The following is a 5,647-nucleotide window of genomic DNA, read 5'->3' as shown; positions in this document are numbered from 1 at the left end:
AATTAATCACATTGAGCATTTTTTATATGTTTTTTGGCAATTTTTCTTTTTCAGAAAAGCTTCTGTTTATGAATTTTGCCCACTTTTTAATGGGGTTGTTTGTTTATTTCTTGATCAATCTTTCCCTCTTATTTCCCTGGCTGGGGTTCTTATCACTAAGGTTCTAATCCATTTGGATCGTTCCAATTGTCTCCTAATTCATTTCCCTTTTTCCATTACAACCCATTCTTAATTCTATATTGCTGATTTCTCTCTCTCTCTCTCTCTCTCTCTCTGCCATAACTGACAAAGAAATATATTTAAGGTATACAATTAAGGTATTAAGTATGATTTCTGATATACTTACATATTAAACATTATTACCACAGTCAAGCTAACATTTTCATCACCTCACATGGTACCTTTTTTGTATGCATAGTAAGAAATCTTAAGACGTATTCTCTAAGCAAATTTCAAGTGCACAAAACTGTATTATTGACCATCGCTTCCATGCTTTATATTAGATCTCCAAAGTTTATTTATCCTGCATACTGAAACTTTCTACCTTTTGACCAAATGAAAGATTTCCTTCTGATCATGTTACTTTTCTGCTTAAGACAGTTCAAATATTTGACTTAGAAGTTAATGCTCATTCCACAATATTTTTTGTAGGTTTGCATTAACATGTACTCCCTTCTTTTCATTCCAAAAGATATTTCTACATAACATTCATATTTCCAGACAGGATATATACACTTTTACATGTGTATGTATCCAACAGATAAGCATATATATCCAACAGAAACACATATAAGAATGCGGTATAATTTTAATATTCCAAACTTAAAACTTCCAAAATGTCCATCAACCATAAATTGGTTAAATAATTATGATTAAATAAACTGTGGTATATCCATACAGTTGAATATTATGGATCAATGAAAATATGCCTACTACAGTTGCGTAAAGAAAGAAGATAGGGGATGAATCTCACAAACATGTTTTATTGACAGGGAAGCATGAAATACAAAGAAATAAATATGATGATCCCATTGAATAAAGTTCAAAACATGGCAAAACTGGGAAAATGGAATAGGGCCTTGGAAAAGGCACAGTGATGGCTTCTCATGCTGATAACCTGTTTTTTTCATCTACCTGGTGACTCATGGGTGTAATCATTTACTGACGACTCATCACACTGTAAACTTTTCAGTGTGCATCATTTTATAATAAAAAGTGTTAAATGAAAGTTTATAGCATATAAAATATTCCTGAAAATGTAAAAGTTGGAGAAATCAGGGTTGAAAGATGAGAGTGGGAGAGTAGAGAAAATTCCTGCAGACAATGTACGTATTGTAAGATCCAAATCAGTGTGTATGCCTGCCTCACAAGTAAATTCTGGGCTTCCTAGCACATCTTTCCTATGATTCCAAACTGATGTAACAAAAAATGTCCTCAATAGCATCTCTTCGATAAAGTATTTGTGTAATGCAGTGTTCTAAAATTAAGGCTGTTTTTTATCATAACCAGTTGCAATGTGGCAGAAACAACTACACAGCTATATAGCTCTCTTAGAATCTGTCTTGATCCAAGAATGCCTTTTAAAATATTCAGAGAAATAGAATGCACACCACTCAGTAATCTCCCATGAGTGCTAATTCTTTAAATTAGACTTTCCCTAAAAATTGAATGGCAGCATTCATTGAATATGACTGTTTGAAGTCATATTCTTCAGTAAGGGGCTAGAGTACAGATAATCTTGGTTTCTGATAAGAACAAGTCTATGTATTTTCAATCACCCTAAAGCAGGGTAAGGTTTATTATACACAATAAACAAAATCAAGGTGCCTACCTAGTACATTTGATGAGCAGTTGGTCACTGTGGTTCTGAATACAGTTGCTCAAAGGAATGCCTGGGGGTTAGGTCTATATTTTGCTTAGGAAACAGATTTGGCTACACCCTAACACGGAAATAAATGTGTATCCAAGCGAGTCTTGGCTTTCTGCACTATTAAATATGATGAGAAATTTTCTGGAAGCAGATAATAGTAATCAGATACCATAGCCATAAGGAAATTCACAGTAGAGCAACTTCTTGGTGATCCCTTTGAGGTAAATTAGTTGCAACATGTACTTCCTTGGTGGCTGAACAATTTGACTGGATGCATCAAACGGTTAAAGGTAAGCCAATTAAATATGAGGAGAATTCTGCCATAGAAAAACAATTTGGGTTTTAGAATCTTGAGACAATATTTCTGAAAATGAAGTATGTGATTACCTTTTACAGAAATCCTTAAGGTGCTGCTGTAAAACCACGCTATTGTCAAAGAGAAAAATATTCATCTTTATATTCTCAGAGGCAGAAAGATATGCATCCTTTTAATCATTAAGTCATTAATGTGCAAGTTCAAAAGCAGAAAAATGAAGAAAATACATTCCTGGTCTCTGTACTACTATATATTGTCATCTAAGAACCATGACTCTTGGCAATATTATACCTATGTAAATTAGGGTTACTAGTAAGTTTATGCAATTAATTCTATGTACAAAGTCTCAATGGGCTTGTGTCCATATTAACCTATGAAATAGTTTGAAATGCCAATACCTAATAAAAGCAACTAGGTAATATTTTTAATTTTTTTATTCAGATATTTTGTGTATAATAATTAATGTAATAATTGCCTGGGTCAGTATTATTTTTTATTTTATTTTATGATTTAGGGCATACAAGTATAGTTTTGTTCTATGGGTATATTGTGTACTGGTGAAGTCTGGGTGTTTAGTGTATTAATCACTCAGGTAGCAGGTAGTGTTCATTGTACCTAAAAGGTTAATTTCCATTCCCTACTCACCTCCCACTTTCCCACCTTTTGGAGTCTCCAGTCTTTATTATTTCCCTCTGTATGTCCTCATGTATTCATTCTTAAGCTCCCACTTTTAAGTAGGAACATCCAATATTTGATTTTCCAGTCCTGAGTTACTTCACTTAGAAAAATGGCCTTCAGTTCCATCCAAGTGGCTGCAAAAGACTTTATTTCATTCACTTTTATGGCCGAGTAGTATTCTATTGTATGGATATACCACATTTTCTTTATTTAATCATCAGTTGATGGACACTTAGGTGAACCCTATCTTTGCTATTGTGGATAGCACTCTGATAAACATACAAGTGCAGGTATCCTTTTGATAGAATTTCTTTCCCTTTAGGTAGTGCCTAGCAGTGGAATTTCTGGGTCAAAATACTATTTTTAATTCTTTGGGGAATCTCCATACTGTTTTCCATAGAGATTGTATTAATTTACATTCCCATCAAAAGAGTATGAGCATTCTCCTTTTACCATGTCCTACCCAATATCTACGTGGTGTTTTTATACTTTTTGATAGTGATCATTCTGATTGGATCAAGATGGTATCTCATTGTCATTTTAATTTACATTTCTCTGATGACTGGTGATGTTGAGCATTTATTTCATATATCTATTGGCCTTTTGTATGTCTTCTTTTGAAAAATATCTGTTCAGGTGTTTGTCCACTTTTTTTTCCTATTGAATTGAGTTCCTTGCAGATTCTGGGTATGATTTCCTTACTGGATGCACAATTTGTGAATATTTCTCCCATTCTGTAGGTTGTCTATTTACTCTGTTGAGTATTTCTTTTACTGTGTGTAAGCTTTTTTATTTATGTTTTTGTTGCATTTCCTTTTAGGGTCTTAATCATAATTTCTTGCCTAAGCCAATGTCCAGAAAAGTTGTACCTAGATTTTCTTACCGAATTTTCATAATTTCAGGTCAAACATTTTAATTCTGTAGTCCATCATCAGTTAACTTTTCTATATAGTGAGAAATAGGAATCCAGTTTCATTTGTCAGCATATGACTATCTCATTTTCTTAGCACCATTTATTGAATAGCATATCCTTTCCTCAGTTTATCTTTTTCCTGCTTTGTTGAAGATCTGCTAATTGCAAATATTTGGCTTTATTTCTGGGTTCTCTATTCTTTTCCATTGAGTCTTGATCATATTTTGCTAAATGCCACAATTAAACATTTGTCTTGATGATATAAATTCAGTTTAGTTATTTATGTCCTTCTGGTAATAGGGTAGAAACTCCACATAATATTTAACACTCTCTCTCTCCCCTTATGCATGTGGTATTTAAAAATATACCACTTATCATTTTTTCCCATGTCACTTTGCCTTAATGTAGCATAGCACATTGATTAAGATTATACTTTTTGACAACTACTAACTCATTTTTAAGTTTGGGTCTGCAATTCCTAGGTATGATTTAAAGAAATTTAAATCACAAAATTTTAATTTCATAATTCATAAAGTTTTAAATAATCATAATGTCTACTTTATAAAGTTCTTAGGAGTATTTGAAAAGATATTGTGTGCAAAAGGTTTAGTACAGAGCCTTGCACAGAGTAAGTGCTTAGTACGTACGGGCTCAATGAATGAGTAAATGAATGGATGATGAAGAAAAGACAAACAATTTCTATTCTCTTCTCTATCTTTCATATCCATGACCTCACTGACAGGTCATTTAAATAGCAAAAGAAACGAAAGTCAAAAAAGTAATAATGAGCTATCAGTCCTTGTGCATTACAGTGGAAAGTTACCAAGGACAATTGCGCATGAAGAATTCAATAGTTCTCTTTCCACTGAGGGACATATTTAATGGATAAATATTCTCGGGTTAATATAATTTTCTTGCTCCTTCAAAGATACATTGGCTATAATGCCTAACTTTAAATGTTACTTTAAAAGAAACTAAAAACTATAAAAAGACTAAAAATACATCTTAATAGTCCTCAAGTCAAAGAGAAGTCCATAAAAGACAAAGAGAAATTTAAAAACTTTAGAACAAGGAACACAAATTTTATAAGTTTAATGATTGCTTTCAAATGTCAACAATGATATAATTCACTCAGAAAATATTTATTGACTACTATATCACCATTAATGATAACTATTTTTCAATACCTATTTTACCCCCTGTATATTTTATTGACTCCTCACAGTAGTCCTTCAGGATGATTATATAATATTTTATCAGTTAGAGAACTTTGGACTGATACACATAGGACCAGGAATTTGATTGCAATGTCTTCATAACTTCTCTATACTTCATTCCCTCACCTGCAGTTCTTCTTCTTCTTAATATTATTATTATACTGAATTTGATATTTGATACTCCCTCTGTGAGGGAGTTTTTAGCCAGTAAACAAATAACTGAACACGGTCCCTACTCACCTGATCTGACCCCCAGTGACTTTTTGTTTTGGAGAAAAGATTACTGAAAGGAAGATATTTTGATAACCTTCAAGACATCAAGGGTAACATGATGACAGCTCTGATGGCCATTCCAGAGAAAGAGTTCCAAAATTGCTTTGAAAAGTGGACTTGGCACTGGTGTCAGTACATGACTTCTCAAGGGGAGTACTTTTCAGGTGACCACAGTGATATTCAAAAATGTGGTATGTAGCACTTTTTCTAGGATGAGGTTTGAACTTAGTTTTTCATCATGTGTGTGTATGTGTGTGTGTATACCACCATCTTTATGTTCCCCATAAATACATACAATTACGTGTCAATTAAAAAACTAGAAAAACTGTTCTAGTAAACTGATCATTTACAAAGTAATCTCATATATTATCAAATTTAAA

Source organism: Otolemur garnettii, unplaced genomic scaffold, assembly GCF_000181295.1.
Source record: "Otolemur garnettii isolate 467f Iridium unplaced genomic scaffold, OtoGar3 scaffold00001, whole genome shotgun sequence".
In the NCBI taxonomy this organism is placed as follows: Eukaryota; Metazoa; Chordata; class Mammalia; order Primates; family Galagidae; genus Otolemur; species Otolemur garnettii.
The sequence above is the reverse complement of the archived record's forward strand: the minus strand, read 5'-3'. Positions refer to the sequence as shown.